The sequence below is a fragment of the Pieris brassicae genome, chromosome 6 (assembly GCF_905147105.1).
Source record: "Pieris brassicae chromosome 6, ilPieBrab1.1, whole genome shotgun sequence".
Lineage (NCBI taxonomy): Eukaryota > Metazoa > Arthropoda > Insecta > Lepidoptera > Pieridae > Pieris > Pieris brassicae.
Genome location: NC_059670.1, coordinates 3,256,276 through 3,276,530, shown reverse-complemented (window position 1 = coordinate 3,276,530; position 20,255 = coordinate 3,256,276). Strand labels below are relative to the sequence as shown.

Sequence of the window (20,255 nt, the reverse complement as noted above, 5' to 3'; positions counted from 1 at the left end):
CATTAATTAATAATTACACCACTTATTTTAATAGTCATAAAATTCTAGGTAAAAATTAAAAAAAAAACGAGCAAACTTATCAAAATAAATGATTTTATATGCGAACTATTTACATTCCTTTATCAGACTTACTTTTATCATTTCAACACGTGAGTACTATTCCTTATGACATGTTGATTCATTGTGTATACGAATACAGCGAAAAATTTATTACCAACATAAGTGAACAAATTTACATTTATCTAACTTGGTCATAATGCCCCTTTGATTCTAATGGCCTTAAATTACGATAAGAAAGGTTTATGTTATCAGAATTCTAGTTATTAATTAGTATTCTGAGGTCAAGTGCAGTTAGTATAGATTTACCTTAAGAACTAATTTTACCTGGCGTTCGTTAACTAATAACACCTGTGCCACGCTCAGTAATGGACGTCTCTTTAATATTTATAACGATTACGGCGTAATGTATAGGAACTGTAATTCGAAGTTATATTAGGCAACTATTTAAAAAAGGAATATCTAGGACTGAAATTAAAAAGGAATTTTAAAATTGTGATTGAAAGCAGAAAGGACTGTGATGCGGAAAACGAACTGTGGCCCGTTGCGATTGGTGATAGTGACAAAAAAGTGATGAAATTAACGTGATTTGGGACTTAATTTCGAAAAAACTGGAGGTCGACACGTATGACGTGTCAGTTATCGTTGAGCTGACAACAGATGTCGTCCCAATTGATGACGGTAAGTTTTAATGATAACGACTTTTGGTTAATAAATAGGGACATCACGCACCGGTTTGCTAAATCTTGTTTTAAATAAATTAAGCATGTTCAAAATTTGCTTAACATGTGAAATATTAAGCCAAGTTTAAATACGAGTAAATAAATAAGTAATACTTTTTATTTACTTGCGTCATTGATAAAAAAAAAACAATACATTTGTATTGTCACAAAATTAATTTAAAGTCGAAATACTTTATAATTGTTATTCGAATTAATATGATCTATTTAATCCCTAAAAGTTGATGTACTAATTTTTAAATAAATACTAATTGCAATTACTCATGTGTATATCTTGTTTAATAATTTTGTCATAAGACCTAAAAGAGTACGGTCATGTGACTTCGCTCTTCCAAAGTTTGCGAACAATCTTATAGTAGGCGCGTCAAAAGTAACATGAGCCGAATTTTTAACATTACTTACAAGTACAGTATTGTTTAAAAATAGATTATATTTAAATGCTTTTCATGTATAAATATATACTATGGTCAAAAATCCATTGCTATCACATTGCTCTGATATCCGTGGTAACTCATTTATCTAACCCTCGTACCGCCAGCGGCACAAGGGCGGCACACTACACACTCCAGGCCCTCGGACTCAGTGAGCCGAGGATCCCCTAAAACCACGTCAGGTTTTCATCTCTTAGGCGACCCTTAAGGTCTACCCTTAGGATGACACGGAGGCAAGTCTATTTTAACATAGTTAATCGTATTAGTGGCCTAAGGTGTATATATAATGGGCTCATCTGTCGATAGATATTCGTTGGATGGAACGCGAGTGCTTTGGGGTTTTAAAAAATATTTTTAACTAAACAATATGAAAAAAAAAATGTTTCATATTACAATATTGTAACACTATCGTTTCGTTCGTTGCTTGCTAAAAATGCTTGCACAGTTTCTGTATATACAACCATACAATTTGCTTAAAGCGAATGCAGTCTGCAATCAGAAAAAAAAAACAATTGCTTGAACAACTGTTTTCCACACAGATTGTGGTTTTGCCTTTATCAATGATCGACACTGATATTTGCCATTCACTAGTTTTTTTAAGCCAATAAAATTAAAATAGTTTTTGGAATACCATATATAAAGGTAAGTTTATTGCAATTCTCTTTAATAGTAATTCAGTTTCGTTGTTCCTTTTAACTTCGTTTTTAATGAAGTTCGCGATGTAGAGATAGAATAAAACCCTGATTTTAATTCTTATTAAACGATTTTAATTTTTGTACGACATATTTACGTAATATTTTAGTCATATTTATGAAAATATATCTCGGAGCTCATATCCACCTAAAACTTATGTATAGACATGGGTCAGACAAAAGTCTAATAGGATGTGGAGATGTCCTGCTGAACGTGTTTGTGACATTTACCCAAGCTAAATATTTTTCATCTTTATCGGCGTTGGAAAAAAATTACCGTCACATTTTTGGGTTACGCGTCACATTTTTTCCGTTACGTGCCATCTTTTTCTTTTCCCTACCACGGTTGATTCGAAGAGATTTAAAGCCATTAATAACAAAAATATATAATAACGATAACAATGATAGTAATAATTCTATTACAATTAATGAAATTCTGTAATAATCTTAGTAGTAATAAGGTAAAATGAAATAATTGTACTATTTGTATGCATGAATACAAATATGATAATAAAAGCCTTTTGTTAAACTTTATCTAATTTTGTTTAACCAATTTCTGTAAAATTGCATATAGTAGATAATTTTTTTGAAAACTAAGGTCATAAAGAAGTTTCACTTCTTACCTGTGTGCGTGTGCTAACATGCACACGCTTTTTTTAATAATTGTTTTCCAATTAATATTTTAGGGAGGGAGGGAGGAGGGAAGGGAGGTTACAGATAGTAAATATTATTAAAAATAATACTCGAAAGTGGACTTGGTTTTTCTTAAGTTTTTCCTTATTCGTATCACACGCAAAAATGTGCCGTAAGGATCTTTGTGCTAATAAATGCGTACCTTAGAGAATTGCGTGTTGTAAGGCCGTAAATTGCACGTCCCTATTGCTCTTTTTTGAAATATAAAAAGACATTCAATATCATCTGCCTTGCAAGAATGCCATAGTTCATTATACTACACTGAGGTTATCCTAACATTTCCTGCCATTGAAACATGTGTTGCGTGTAGACAATCTGACGGTCCGCACAGCTCTGAACCTTAAGGTCATGAGTTCGAAACACAACTGTCAATGGAATTCTCTTCCCATGTCGTAATTATCACTACTTACTATAGCTTGTAAGTGATGGAAAATATCGTGAATCCGGCATATCTTGGCTCAATACACAATGGCTAATCTTTCTGAAAGAAAAAAATATAAAGAATAGATATAGATAGATAGATTTGTTAACATAAGTGATCAATAATTGTCATGGTATGTAATAGCTAATTCTTAAAGTAGACGTTTCAATATAAAGATAGAGAGTTTTAGATAATGCTTGACGCAATGCTCATAAAATAATTTAAACATTTAAGTGAAGTTCTTAAGTGAACCGTGTAAACATCGTAATCATATACTACGTGATTAAACACTTGCACGGCTAATCATTACTGCTTTGTACTATACTATAATTTTACGTCAATCCGTTTTTAATTAATGTTGAGTCAAGAGGAGTGGACTGTTGGGCACTCTTGTTTCACTGATATGATAAAGGGCAGTTGAATTCCGTACCCACTAACGGACAATAATATAATGTTTAAAGAATTTTATTTTGCATTACAAACGATTACTTTTACGTGAGAAACTTAATATTATAATACGAAAGAGATGCACGTCTCACCATCAGGCAAAGGTCCTTTTTGTCAAGAATCAAAACTGGATTAAAACGTTATGTGACGTGGTAAAGTATTTTGAACACAAAGAACTCAATTTAAATTATGCATATTAAGAAAAAAGCAAGTATTTTATAGTTGAATCAAATTACAAAAGCAAAATGATTTAATATTCTAATTTCTTCAAAATGTATGCAAATTAGTTTTTATTCGGTTGATGGTTATTAAAAGTAATTAAATAATATTTCGTATTACTTATTAAATACAACTAAAGAGTCTGGGAAACTATGATTGAAATGTATCAAATTTTATTGCAGGTACTATCTTAACACTTCCTTTGCGTATTTAGATTGTGACAATGATTTATATTTTTAGCACAAAATATATATAAAACTATCGGACTCAACAGACGGTGTCCTTAATTACTCATCAAATTTGGTCCACCCATTTACTGCACTACGGCTTTGTCGAGAAAGATTCGATAGTCTTCGTCGTGTCATTGTTCATGATGATATCGGCACGAGGCTAGGAGCTAATAGGAACTCGAAATAAACGCATTAACCGATGAACTTCAAAACTTCTAATGGTCAACTTTTCCATCATACATAACCATAGATAACAGTACGTTTATGTCTAATCCACCTCCTAGTTGTAAGCTTCCTTCCCACCAATTTTCAACCGAAACGGTTCAATCGTTCTTGAGTTATAAATAGTATAGCTAACACGACTTTTTTTATATTTATAGATATTAGCCTTTACATTTTACCAAATTATGTTTTAGTAAAATTTATACAACTCTAAAATACACATTAAAACATACACAACAAATCAAAAACCTCCTCCGATGTTTTAAAATCAGTTAAAAATTACTAAATCCAATTTCTTCAACTAAGCATAAATTTTGGATAGGAACGATGTTTCAAATTAGACTGCTTTTTTATAATTTCAATATATTATTAATATTTCAATACATATTTACAATGAATATTGAATTTAGCTAAACAATATGTATTTTTTAATAATGGTATTTTGACCCGCGTAACAGGTTTAATTCAATGGATTCTCACATAAAACAGCCTTAGAATGACACAAAAATAATATTATATATCTATAATTTTACTCGTCTTATTTAATTAAAACTAAACTTTGAAGTGAGAGCAGTGTTGGCCTAGTGGCTTCAGCGTGCGACTCTCATCCCTGAGGTCGTAGGTTCGAACCCCAGCTGTGCCCAATGGGTTTTCTTACTATATGCGCATTAAACATTAGCTCGAACGGCGAAGGAAAACATCGTGAGGAAACCGGCTTGCCTTAGACCCAAAACGTCAACGGCGTGGGTCAGGCACTGAAGGCTGATCACCTACTGTCCTATTTGATTAACAAATGATCATGAAACAGATACAGAAATCTGAGGCCTACCTAAAAACGTAGGCCTCAGGGTTAGGTCTACCTAAAAAGTTTGTAGCGCCATTGACTTTTTTATTTTATTTTAAACTTTGAACTGTGTCATTCGAAATAAAAATCCAGGATAGATATCGATATAGAAATTTTTTTACCCTGATGAACTATTCTGCTCTTGTAAAAAACATTTGTAGTACAGCTAATGGTAACCTAAATTTCAATTAAGTACCTACTATAATAGCCTTGCATAGTATAAGGCGCTCATATCAACAAATTACATTTTCCACATATGGCTGTGCACACATTCTATATTATATAGAATATAGTTTAAAACGGAGTATTATAGTTCTATATTTCTAACAAATTGTTTTATATAGGATGCTCGTTAGGATAGTCGTTCTTAAATTACATATTTTTTGCATTTTTAACTAATGGGTATAATAATTAAGTAAGACAATTATATTCTTCGAAAATAATGCCTACAATTGTGGTAGTGGTCCCCCTTTATTTTTCAGTTAAACTAAAAGTAATTATAATACTATTGTGTTGTCGTTCTCTCAATTGTTGCTAATTTCTAATTAGGAACATATGAACACGGTAAAAAAGTATTTATTATCGTCTTTGATCTATTTTCCTCTAACGCGAAAGAGACACAACCTTGCTCGTATAAAAATGTTTGTGCAGTGAAGAGCGACGCGACCTTGTCGACACGTCTGACTGATGATATTATTACAAGGAACTATAAGTGACAATTGAAATAGAAAATAATACGAAATTATATAAAATCATAAAAACAGTCTGATTTCATTTGTTTGTTGGTTTTAAAGTAAACAGTTAAAGAAGATAGTTGATTTACTTTACGCAGAATTGCAATACTTTTTTCTCTTGGATAAGTTCATTTATTGAAGAATTGTATAGACGATGTAATATCAGGCAACAGAGTTTAAGTGGAACCACAAAAGGCGGCTTGTTTAAGGAATACAAGGCCTGTAACGCACTCGCGAGCCCTTTGGTATTGAGTGTACATAGGTATCACTTAATATCAGGAGAGCCTAGTGCAGGTTTGTCCCCTGTTCTATAAAAAAAATCACTATCTTACCATATATATGAAATTGATGGCATACATTTAAGTGAATATGTTAACTGGAGAGCAGAAACCTTGAGAGATACGTATTATTTTGTCGTCTACTACAAAACTAGTACTTATTGAAATTTAAAAAATATATACTTATACTGTAGTTATACGTAAAATATATAAGGACCTTGATTCCTTACGTCAAAGCCTCTCCCATCGTTGACTTAGCCCATTTCACTGACCTTCTAATAAATAAATTGAGCTTTTACGACATTTCCATAATGGATAGGCCACAGCCCAATTTCGTATCATTTTCTTATTTGGGGTTGGGTTATTTAAACCTAGTCACGAAAATCAGTGAGAATTCACTTGATTAATTTGTATAAAATAAAATGAAAGTTCGGGTCTTAACTTTGTATGGAATCGAACGTTGAAACTTTTAGATACAACTATTAAATTAAACGAACGCTTTTTTCAATATGCTTTCTAATGTAAATTATTAAGGCAGCTTAATAAAACTGTTCTATAGAAAAATTATTAGCTCTTGCCCTCAGATTTCTGTATGTATTCATGGATATTGTGTTTAGACGCAATTAGCGCACATAAACAAATTGGTGTCCGGGAATCAAACGAACGGTCTTACGCCTAGCGCGCGATAAATCATCTGAAACGGATTTTATTGTGTAAAAGGAAAACAAATTCTTTGTTTAGACACGAATAATTATGTTAATATCAGGTGATAAATTGTTATCAGTTGCCGCAAAGTAAACATCCTTCAATGCGGAAGAGCATAACCACATACTAGTATGTAGTTTAGAATTTCTCAAGATTCCTGTTATGTGCTAGACTTGTTTACTCTTAATAAGTCTGAGTGAGCTTTATAATTATGTTAGTCTAGACTAGAGTTATTTAACTAAAATAAAAAAAATAAAAATAGCCTTTATTCGAGTACTTAACATTAAGTTCTGACATGTTTTCCACTAGCACTCGACCTCCGACGGAGTGAAGGTTCAAATTCTTCCACTTGTCATTCCTTGTGACACTTGTTTGTATGGATTTCTTTCAAATAAAACACTTTGTTTGAAGCTGGGTAACAACTGGCTTTAATGGTTTTAAACATGAGCTTATATCTAATATAAAATTAAGGGTAGTAAGGTTGCCACGCTTACAAAAACTAATTTGGCTCAAGAGTAATAATTTTTTGGTGCAACAAACAAGTGGTTTTTTGGTTCAGTTTCGGTATAAGTGAAGTTGATCTTTTTGGACATTATCAGAAACAAGAATATTGTATTACAATTTATGAGGCTCCATGTTAGGCATGGGTCTGTGTTTTTGGGGCCATGTGTTTTTTTTATAGAACAGGGGCAAACGGGCAGGCTCACCTGATGTTAAGTGATAACGCCGCCCATGGACACTCTCAATGGCAGAGGGCTCGCGAGTGCGTTGCCGGCCTTTTAAGAATTGGTACGCTCTTTTCTTGAAGGACCCTAAGTTGAATTGGTTCGGCTTAGGGTCGACAATGGCTAACATTTGGTTTACCCTTCTAAACATTTACTAAAATATATTTATGTAACTAAAGTAATGTAAGGTTATATAACTCCTGCTATCCCTTATTCCATCTTCCCAAGTTTCTCTGCATCCTCTCTTTTTTCTTCCCGCTTTCAAATCGAAGTAAGGGTATTCTAGACTCATATGCCATCATAAATGCGAGCTATGTGACCGCCCTTTCACACTATAACTAATTTTAAATTCCGTTCTGAATACCTAAAAATTTACGTCTTGTTGCTACTTAACACGTATGGTATAATTATTATTAGCCATTGATAAGATACTCTTAACATATGATAGATTACTTGAAATTGAAATTTATGATGGGAATTTCCCAAAGATATTATCACAAACCTTAATCTTAAACCTGAGTGTACCACACATTTAAATGGAACCTGTTTATATTTATTAAAAATAATCACAATTGCTTCAGTTTAAAACTCGTCCCTATAAACCCGATTATTATTATTACAGATTATTATTTCTTATATCAAATATTATGTTTACATACAGATAGTTAAAATAAAACAAGTGAAGGTAGTTGTTGTTCAGGAGCAATGGCTTCATCAGTGCGACTGTCATCCCTGAGGTAGTAGGCTCGATCCCCGGCTATGCTGGACTTTCTGTCTATATGCGTATTAAACATTCACTCGAACGGTGAAGGAAAACATCATTCTGAGGAAACCGGCTTGCCTTAGACTCAAAAAGTCGACGGCGTGTGTCAGGCACAGGAGGCTGATAACCTACTTGTTTATTATATTGATAAATTATTTATTTTAAATAGGTTGTTGAAGTTTCTCAATAATATCAGATTGTCTTTTAAGATAGACTCACGGAAAAGTACGGTACGGTAACTAATATGCTAGATATATATATATATATATATATATATCCTTTGAGGCTGAAATGAAATGAAAAATCTTCGGCGTGGTTATTCTTACAAAAGAAACACTGGAAATATCAGTAATAAAATATTTTATTTTTGCCGTTTTTGATATGTTAAGAATGTTACGTATTTATGGCAATAACATTACTATAGTTATTACTTATTCCTCTGTGTTCAAACTATCGATAATTACGATTGTTCATTGAGTTTTATTATTTATGAATATATGACGATGTCCATTAATTAATTGTTTTGAGCAGTAATAATTGACATATTATGAGTAATATAGTAATACTTGGGATTCATTATTAAAATTGGAATACATAGCAGCCGTGCGTACACTCCAATCTGTATTATGTGTCACGTGTTGACGCGTTCCACCTAGTTCTGACAAATCAAGGAAATGTTTTCGCTACTTTTCCATCAACAACATTCAAGGTCGTCTAGAAAGACGCCCTTAAGCATATCGTATAGAATGTCATGCACATGCTAAGCAATTATTTTGGGCCTGATGATTAGCAAGGTGTTATATATATACGAAATAAAAAATACGCTCATAATTACGTACGTATTGTTCCTAAGATGTGTCACTTGTTTATTTAAGTAGACCCTGGCTGAACGTTAAAGAAATTATAAGTCATAAAAGTTGTAATCTATTATTCTTGTTGGACGTGCTTATCGTACTCAAATTTATTGCAAAATATAACCTTGGCTTTAAATAACTCATCAAATTCACTCATTATGCTGTCTTAACGATGATAATAGTTGTTTGTCGTCTATTTGCTGCTTCAAATCATACCCAAAAATCCGCTCATTCTTGCTAGAACGCATAATAAGGGATGACCAGGTTCATGATAAAGAGATTCATTAACGAGCTTGGTCTGCCTGCCTCTGCCTAGTATAAGATGCTGCCTTTTAAATCAATTTTCCTTTAGTTTTTGTAATTTATGAATCGATATATTTTCTTTACTTTTAAGTGCTTTTCAGTGTTGGCCTAGTGGCTTCAAATAATGATTAATTAAAGAACTTACAGTGCTTGAAAATTCTCAAACTGTTTTTCTTAACATTTAATAGGCGATTTAACCTTTTTAAACTATTAACAAATTATACATTTTATTACTATAAAACTGTATCGACACTTACAACAACTAACAATGTAATATTGTATCGGGTTTTGTCAACTTATAACTGGGATCTTCAAATTAGCGACGGAAATAATTTGAATAGATTTTCTACGGCTTACTTCCTTATCTTGGTAATTTTCAAATAGCATCTATTATGTAAAATGTACTGTAACCTTGAGTGACAGGAGTGTACATACATTTGTTTTACAACTTTTTTTAATGACGTCAAGTCAGAACAATTCAACTTGGATAATTATATTCTAATAGACGCTTATTTCGTAACAATGCGTTTTGGCAGCTCGCCTGAATATATACATTTTAATTTGCGCTATTATCAAGGAAGAAGGGGCAAGTTATCAAGTTTCTGTGTCTGATACGTCCATTTTAGACTCCAAAATACTGTGTATTCATTGTGTATCTTCACTGGTTCTGTCTTTTGGGATTGATGGTATGTTTATTTGAAAACAATAATGGATGGAAACACCATATCTCAGTTTATTTAATTGGCAGAGATCTCACTTGGGATATCTTAGTTGTATAATAGTTTTTCCTGTATTTTAAAAGTTTAATTTCAAATTTTAGCACGATCAAAAACATCACTTATTCAAAGATTGTATGTAAGTACTTACAACAACAAAAAAACATTTTTGTACATTCAATATTCATACTACATGTTACGTGACTCCAACACGGTACTGACGACATGGCTTTTAAAATGTCTAACTATATTCGCGCATGCCACATATTATGTAACATATTTCTATCATTAAGATAAATAGCACTTGTGCTCGCGTTACCTCTTGAGGTAACCCAGATCCCCGACTCCCCCATACATATCATCGGGCTCGGCGGGACTCCAAGCCCACCTGACCTAAGCTCGAGCAAATAGAGTCTCTTTTCAGAAAGAGATTTGACACTTCCTTCCTGCCTGGATTTTCGGCCAAAGATCTGCCTGATTGCGTGGCTAAGGCGAAAGGCTACTCTATGTGGCTACTACTACTAGGGTTCTACTCAGGTTAAAAAAAAGGTTACTACTCTGTTTAAAAATCTATTTATAAATGGAACTAAGTCTCACGCTTTCTTTATGCTAGCACATGTTAAATTGTGTAGTCTAAATAAACCTGAGACAATCATCAAAATGCTAAATACTTTAGACAGATACGTGTACAAAATACTTGCGCATGCGCCATCATCGCGCGGCTGGCCTTTTCTTGAATAATTTGGAAATAAATTATACTTTAGCATTATATTACAACTAAATAATGGACAAATTTTCTATTCCTGTCTACTACTCTTTGAGTTTCATCTTGACAAAAATACAAATATTTTCTTTTTATACTAATGACAATGAAAACCTTGTACGGCCGAGGTATACTGTAAGTTTCATTAATCGTGCTCTGAGCCTTAAATCACAATTGAATGTTTAGTTATTTTCCTCCTTCTGGCATTTGGATTAACAACGTGAAAAAACCAGCTCTAAAATGCAATTTATGCATATTATCGTAAGTTAACAGGTACTGTAAAATTATCTTTGAACCTATATCTTGGAAAATCCCAAAAGCATATATTATTTCATACTTTGCTAGATGCAGTTGTGTTATTTGCGTCATAATGACACATCACAAAAACTAGTTCAGTCTAAAATAAGTTCTCTCTTTTCATAAATCGTTTATACGACACATTTAAACGTATTTTAATCTTACAATTTAAAAGTAATCCAACGCAATCAAACTTTTAAAGATTACGTCAAAAATGTTTATTGCATCTCCAATGTTGCATCAAAATGTTGCCTAACATAATTGTTGTATGCTTGTTTACCTACATTGCATGTGAAATCTGAGGGGTCAACTACATATATAAAGACTTGATCATAAAAATAAAATTTTGAAGTCCACTAATTCTAAGATAGATAGATTGACTCAGAATTGTCAAATAATAAGTTCACGATTACGATTCATTATCCGGTAAAGAAAAACTAGTGGAAACCAGTGTCTAACACCCAATGATTGTGCCAGACATAGAACTGTTTATTACTGAAAATTTAGCGTCACATTTTTCGGTTACGCGTCACATTTTTCGGTTACGCGCCGAAGTTGATTCGAAGCCATCAATAACAAAAATATATAAAAACGATAACAATGATAGTAATACATCTAGTACAATTTCTGTAAAGTTACATATAGTAGATCATTTTTTGAAAAAGACGGTCATAAAGAGGTTTCACGTCGTACGTGTGTACACTAGTACAGGCACACATTTTATTTCTACTTTTCATTAATGAAGCTTGTAGTTCTCTAGTACTCTCAAGCTATCCTGTGATAAGACAAATTGCCGTCTCACCACTCAGTCTATGCGGACAATCAACCCTGCCTCGCGTTCACATACCGGTTATGCATACATTCCAAATAATCCCTCCAATTCTAAGACGATAATGATTCTAAATAGAAGTCTATATCATAAGCTGTATAATATATCGCAACCTACCTAGCTTAATAAGCCGTTCAATTAACAGCCTAGACTCTTAACTAAACAGCGCCGTTTAACCAGCGGCCTTAAAGATATTCAGCTAGTTGATGAATCAGCTAGGCAAATGACATGGATCGATGAAGTTTCATTGCTTGCCTAGCCCGTTGACAGTTAGTTTAAATTAAGTTCCACTTTCTGCCACTCAAAACTCGAAACGAAACTCTTCACACTATCAATATCGCGTCGGCAAACCACAACTTTGATAGTGTTTTCCAAAGTTTAGTGAAGAACAACAAGTACAATGGAAGAGTGTAGTGTCATTATAAGGTGAATTTAGCTGTGACTGATAGAGCAATTAAATTTTTAAAGAAATATTTTGTTATGTCAGAAGTTTCATCTCTTTTATGTCTGCCTCTTGGCTATCGTATAAGTGGCCTAAACATTAGCCAGCCAGTTTATTGAATATTGTTGGAAATTATACGGTGAAAAATCTTTCAGGCCGCTAGTTAAACGGCGCTATTTAGTTAAAAGGCTAGGCTGTTAATTGAACGGCTTATTAAGCTGCGACATATAAAAATTTAAACTTGAATTCGATAAATCAACTGTCAAAAAAGGTTTTAAATCGTATATAATTGGTTTTAAAAGTTTCTCATTTCGGAGCACACGACACTTTTTGGGTCGCTAAGCCAGCGGAGTAAGTAAACTACCAGTCTTTGGTAGTTTTTAGATCGAAAGGTGATGTCCATCATGACGGCTCACAATATTAGGTTTTTCATATCTATTATTATAAAATTTTTGTTTAAATATGTATGTATAGCCAACATATTTCTAGTTTATTTGTAGTGGATTCTTACTCCAAAATTAATCATCAAAATATTAAAAACTTGTCTTGTATTCTTTTTATTCATTCGCGCAAAGTCCAAAGTAATCGTTTACAATTTAATTTATGCACGACGGGAAAACTAAGAAACATCTTTTGTGCCATTTTACTATTTTCATGAAAACATTACGCATGAAAGACAATTTAAGAACTATTTAACTGTTTCCTACAACCGTCAATTATATTTTATGATTTATTATGCACTATAGACAACGTTGACTATATAATTACTTGGAATTATGAATGAATGCTTGTATAGACTGCGATATCACAACGACTTGCTAAAAACTCGCTTTAGTAAAATTTTGTTCTATGAATAATGTAAGTGAAAAAAAAAATCCATATCTTCTTGTAAATAAAGCCTTTATTCACTGACTACTATTTACAATAAGTAGTTGCCGTTTTGTTCTAGTGGTCTCAGCGTACAATTCTCATCCCTGAGGTCTACAATAGTTTAAATAAAACCCTTATTTTGCATAATCTTGTGTAAAACAACTTTAAACCATTGGCTCCGTACACTCAACTATAACAAAACAGAATCATTGTTAAATCCTCAAATAATTTTTTTTTCTTAATCCATCTTTTCATGCACACTTTCACTTGGATTTGTTTCGTATTTCACACACACACAATTACACAGTCATCATCATATATTCATATATTTTTCTTGGCCGTTAAGAGCGTCACAGTCATGGATATTAGTAATGCCAGTAAATAAAAATTAACCGTTAAAAGAGGAATAATTTGAAGTCTGCATAACTTAATAATTAACAATTTATTTAATTGTCTTAGTAAAACAATGTATACTAGAAATCTATATATAGAAAAAACAGTTTTAGGCTTTAGTAAATGTGACAAAAAAGGTTAAGTTATAATAGGTTTTGTTACCTGTACTATTAATATAATATCTTTTAAGATACCTAGCAATCAGAACCGTTCGCTAATAATAACTTTGCAATTGTAATTCATAATACAAGGAATAAAAATAAATACATTTTAACCAATAAATTACAGAAAATAAACAATGTCAATCCGACATTTCGTAATGGCGACGGTAGTACCAATTTCAGCCGTCAGCAAAGAAAAGTATGTGGCACTGTATAATGTATGTACAATCGCATAAACACCCGACTAGAGCAAAAGCGACTCATGGTTTGATTATGTTACGGTACTATAAATAATATCAACACATATCAGAGCATAGACTCACGGTACAAACTATAATTGCTCTTTATTAGCATCTTAAATCACCTATGATTTTGATGAATGAATCAGACTTTTTCATAGTTTAGAAAACGCTTAATCGCAATCACAGATAACAGCACCACATCTAATGACGTATTTTATCAACCGAAGTAAATTACAAATAAAAAAAACTTAAAAACTGTAAAACTTATTTCTTACTTATCTTCATGCTTAAACAGAAATCGATATTACAACATAACCAATTTACAATACAACCGTGTGTAAATTGAGATAAAACTGTCAAATATAAGGTCAAACTATTTCAGATATAAACTCACAAAGTACATTAAAAATTATACTAGCCGATTTGGATATGGATTCTGCAGAGGTCTTACTACATATTTTGGCTCCGATTTTCCTTCTCTGTGTTCAGATACGCGCACATACCCATTCGCATACACTCATTCATACGTAAGGTGTTATACGACTTTATTTTTTATGTTTCAATAGATTTCCATGTTTACCTGCACCATGTACCAGTAAATAACAATATTTCTGTCATGAATTAAGTTTTATTATTATTATCTTATGTTACCGTGGTAATAAATTACAAGACATATTCGTTATTCATTTTCACTTTTTATATGCAATGCAGATGAACAAGAACATAAGAACTCCCAGTGTAGACTGCTGTTTGTGAAATATAATACTTTTTGAGAGTTCAGTTAGCTCTAAGACCCTTCTAACTTACTCCGATGGCATGTCCAACACTACCACATTACCATAAGAGCAGGCCGATACTCTTAACTCTTATAGAGTTCCCGAAATTTTGATGAAAGATGAAAGTAATTTCTCAATATTCATAGCGCTGTCACAATGTTGGCATATACATAGATAAACAAGTTTGCTATGGTTACATTTACACAAACCACAGCGGTTTTCTAATGTAACATTATGATTTTATTATATTATTCTGTAAAGTAAAACAAAAAAAGATGTATTTATCTATTACCGAAACACATACATTATGCTTCCAGAATATGCTAATACGATAATGTTGAGCAAAAATTAAATAAAGTATATAATATTAAACTCCTAATGTACACAATATCGCTACTGTGAATTCACTCTGCGAACATATATGTCGATAGTGTCGGAGACGTTGTTAACGGTGATTTTTGCAACTGACAGGTAGCCTTTGGTATCGGAAATAACCTTGGCCGTTGCATCTCATAGGTAAAAATGAAAATATTTTTTTTAAATAACTCAACAATGAATTAGAGATTGCAATTGAGAAGTAGCGGTATTATCGACAGGTTTAGGTCCCAGGCACGTGTTTAAACACCTCCAAACTACCCTTGGAGACGTTGTATATTAGTATGGAATAATACAAAATAAATAGGTAGTATTCAATTAAAATCAGCATTATCCTATTGATATCTCACTATTAAATGTAAAATTCAGAAATAGGTCAACAGTGTATGTGACTTTGGTTTTGTAAAAAAAAATCTCGTTAATACATAGAATAATGGTATTCATAGACGATTTATTACGACTATGAGTTTAATAAAATGTACGAATATTAATATATGTGTATTAAGATATTTTTATAATAATGAATTCTTAATTACGCTTAATTATGAAATCTATTGTCAATTACTTTACCTACGTTTGTAAATACATGGCAAAACACTCATTTTGAGTCAAAACGTATAGATGTTGCATAGTGGTGCAACAGGAAGGAAGACCGTTTGATGTATCTAGTTTCAACAGGCGCTATCGTAGTCCCATATTAAACCCACTTAACGCAATGTCAAACTGGTTAACATTGACCTTAGCTGAATAATTCCATAATAAATCAAATAGATGTTATCATCAGCTATTCTTGATATAATTATACCGGTTTTCATAAATTTTTTGTTCAGTCACGAATACGTAAATGTATTTTTATATAATTATTGTGTATCATTTCAATTGAATAATTATATTTTAATTGTCACTTTTTCTGCTTCTAATGGCGCATCTGGTAAGCGTGATATTGATTCCTGACAAATGAATATTTTTTTCGAGTTCATGTGATCATTTACTTGCCTTAAGGGGATGATTGTAAAATCTCTCAATGTGAGTTTAGTAACTTAACGAAATATAATAATACTTCTATAAAACGGACTTTTTCGGACTTTGCTCGAAGCTTGTCCACCCTATATCATTTGTATTATAAGCCCATAATTATTATAGACGGCCTAAGTCAAGGTCATAAAACATTAGTGAATACAATTTGGCCAATTAGCCCGTGGGTTGGGCTAGCAAATATATAATTTGCCAAGAGCGTTAGAAGGTCGAAAGGTCGACATTTTGATTGAACATACGTGGAGAATCTTCTAACGATAACAATTTGCAGAAACAGAAAACTAATTTTAGCGATTTAGTAAGCATAGGGCTTAGAAAAGAGGTATGAATGTTTTATTATAGTGGTTGGGTCAAACCTTGTAATTGAAATGGTGTGTGCGTGCACCTTTAGTTGTGATGACAATATAATTTAATACATTCGATACCATTGTAAATCCAAGATGGCCGCAGCTGCAAAATGGCGGATTACATATTTTAACTATCAGGAAAAAAAGCTTGTAAAAATTAAACTTTGAATGAAAAATATGAAGATGATAGGTTTTATTAAGAACAAAATTAATTAGACAATGTAAAAATTGATTCAGTAGGTTCTAAGCGTAACCTGCGTAAATAGCCGTTTATGATAAAAAAATTCACACGCCCAACGATTTTATTTTGTCTGGTCAATGCCCTTTTTTGATAAGGAAGGCATAGACCTTATAACGTATAAATTTGCATACCGAATATATTTTAATTAAAAGGCTGATTTTTATGAATTATGAACTATATGGATTTAAGTGAAGTTCATGTTGCACCATCTAATAGAAAATTTTAAAATACTTTAATCTAATAAAAAATTGTAACGCAATTTATTGAATAATTTATAATTTAATGATCTTTACCTACGTTTTCGCATGAAAGTTCAATCTAATTAATATACATATTAATAACTTATTAATCAGTCTTAATTTCTCCTTAGTTTTTGGCGCAATGACGTGATAAAACACAATTATTTACTTTTATGTTTAAGGCATTGGTTGATATATTTTATAGTACTGTAACACTAGTTATTTTTCAACTATTTACACTAAATGCATGTTTCAACCAAATAGGAATAGGTCTTCATTTGATATACATATTTGTATATGTAATATACTTAGTATCCTAGTAATAATAGTCTGAAAAACAACCTTCTTTTATTTTTCTTGAAATAAATATATTTTGCTTTTACGACTTTGTTTCGGATAAACGATATATTTATAAAACACCTCGATACCTTAGCACCAATTAACATTTGCTACTCGTCAGTATAAAATCTTAACGGGGATTAACATCAAACAATATGACTGATAAAAATATATTTGATCTTGATAAGCGAAGTATGTTGATAGAACGGCACGTTTAAATGAAAATATTATATAACTATGACCAGTATTTACTTACTACTTTATAGTATTTTTAAATCATGATGAATACCAAAGAACATATAACTAAACTAAATATGATAAATTTAGGCACTTAGGAATTTGTCGAATGCTGTCAAATTACATGGAGAAAAAAGGCTTCATCTAAAGTCAGTTTAATACTTGAAGAATTTGTTAACTTATGATTCTAGAGTTATAAAATCTCAGCTTGTATCTCAATTGAAATTGAAAACTTTTACGATAAAATAGAATATAGTCCTTGGTAAAATAAATTGCAACAACAATGAATGATTTAGCTTGATTAATTATGACAATGGATTAAATATGACAATTGACTTTGCACAGATTAAATATAAAATTAATTATCACAATAGAGTATTCACAGACTATAAATTAATAAAATCTGATTATACAATACATTCATAATGTCTTTATTTAAACACAGTAGAATTACAATATGAGTATAGGATAATAAAATAATATTATAGTCATAATTAATTCTTGGATCCAACTCAAATTAACTTATTAATTAAACGAAGCTCGGTATTTTTTTCTGCATGAACATGCAGTATAGAAAAAACTAACATATAGTATATTTTAAGATTATGATGACATGTTAAGAATATAAATATAGTATATTATTAATCAAATAACACGATAAGAAATATTTGCATAATGATGGATAGAAAAAAAAGGGAAAAAACGACATCTAACATTTTTTTTCGAACCAATAAAAAAACAAAATAATACAGAATTTACCTGGAGTTCTTTAGTATCTTCACCGCTTTTATCATGCCTGCGTACTACAGTTGCATTTATAATGAAACAAACACAAACTCTAATATTCCTTACAATTTTCCATTTAAAATTCGAACGTTTAAATTAATTTCAAAAACCCTAAATGGGAAATTCACTGTGCATTGTTATTGACATTCTCCCTACGTCTGGAACCACCCTTCATATTCCAGCCCTTTTCCACAACAACATAGTTGAACTTTAGCATATATAAATATCTACATCTAGTGTCGACGTAACCCCTTATTGATGCCCACATCTTGGCCTTTGCTCTCATGTTTCATGTCTATAAGATCATCCCGTTAAGAGCATTATATGTATACAGTGTATATGATATGCCTTACACCCTTCATATCGACAGTGTGTCAGGCACAGAAGGCAGAGCACCTACTTGCCTATTAGAAAAACAAATGATCTCGAAACAATAAAAAATCTGAAAATAAATGGTTTGTAGAGCCTCTATTTACTTTCATTCATATTTTTGTTAGCCACCCCTCTTTACCCAGGCAGTAAGGCATATAGATTCCGCCACACGAATCCCCCTAAACGTTTAATAAATCATTTAGAAGTATATATAAAGGTCACTTAAGATTTTGTCTTTAATACTGTATCGTTTAATAATTTTACATTCAAATTTTATTGTATGGTAGTTCATTTATCGTCTTCATCATCAGTTTATCAACTGTTGTGCTTTCCGAAAATTTAAAATGCCATAATATATTTTAACGCCTCGATTAATCCAAGATCCTATCATCAGAACCTGATATGGTTAAACCTCAGTCAATCTTCTAGCTATCAAGGAAAATATATTTTTTTAAATCAGCTTAAATCAATGATTATACTAATAGTATAAATAATTGTATTTTTGTGTTTGTAATGAATAAACACAAAACCTCAATAGTGCTACATCATTCCTTAGTAACATAAGTTTAATTTTTTTAAATTATTAACATATAAATAAATAATATACCGACTGTATATTATTTGTTGATTATACTTACAATGTTTGCCTACAGGCGTTAAAAATATTTATAAATTACTTAAGATAAGTGTATGTTATTAATCCTCCACTTACATTATAAAACCAACAGCGAGGATTACCACAATTGTTCTTATCTATTGTTATAGATTGCAATTAACCTTTAATGTTTTGAACAAAGACATTCAATAGAAAAGATAAGGCAAAGAAAATTGTGGAAACTTATACTGTATAAATTTCCACCATTTTATTTTTACTAACTAATATTTTTGCTTGTGATATTTGGATCTCATCTCCGTTTTAAAGCTTGCATCTTTGTTGAGTTTCATTATTTTATATAGTATTATAGCATAGTTAAAAGCGGGGAAACAATATTATGTTAAAAATTGTATTTGTATATTACAAAAGCGGGATAAATAGTTTAATAATAATTAAGTCTCATAAATGGTTATAGATTTTCATTTTACTAGTGTTAATAATAAGAACAACTTCTTAAATACCAGTAAATTACATTATTGGTTTAACAAAGACTATTAAACAATCCAATATAGAAGAACTACTAATAAGAAAAATAAACTAAGCCATAAGAGCCCACTTTAATTAAACAATTAACTAGCTTTCAGCGATTTCGCTCCCTCAATGTTTAAAGTGACACTTGGTCTCTTCGTATTCAAGCCCGGTACACAAGCAATAGAGAGGTCTATGGTCGGTGTGTGGAATTAGAAACCTGAAGAAGAGCAGACCGTATCTCCCTCCTTTCTGGTTTCTTCATCCGTACTGTACTTGGTCATATTGTATGATGATTTAATATTTTAAAAGAG

The 20,255-nt window shown here is 31.6% G+C and overlaps 1 protein-coding gene across 2 annotated transcripts in view; it reads left to right on the top strand.

Annotated features, from left to right (window-relative positions):
* The window catches only part of LOC123710666, a 144,382-nt gene that overhangs the window by 56,399 nt on the left and 67,728 nt on the right, over positions 1-20,255 (top strand). The window contains exon 1 of one of the 2 annotated variants that reach the window (XM_045662714.1): positions 405-738. The exons of the other annotated variant lie outside the window; for it this stretch is intronic. The gene's annotated coding sequence lies outside the window, so the exon portion shown is untranslated. Of the gene's footprint in view, positions 1-404; positions 739-20,255 lie in introns of those variants that run through there. 2 annotated transcript variants of the gene reach the window in all.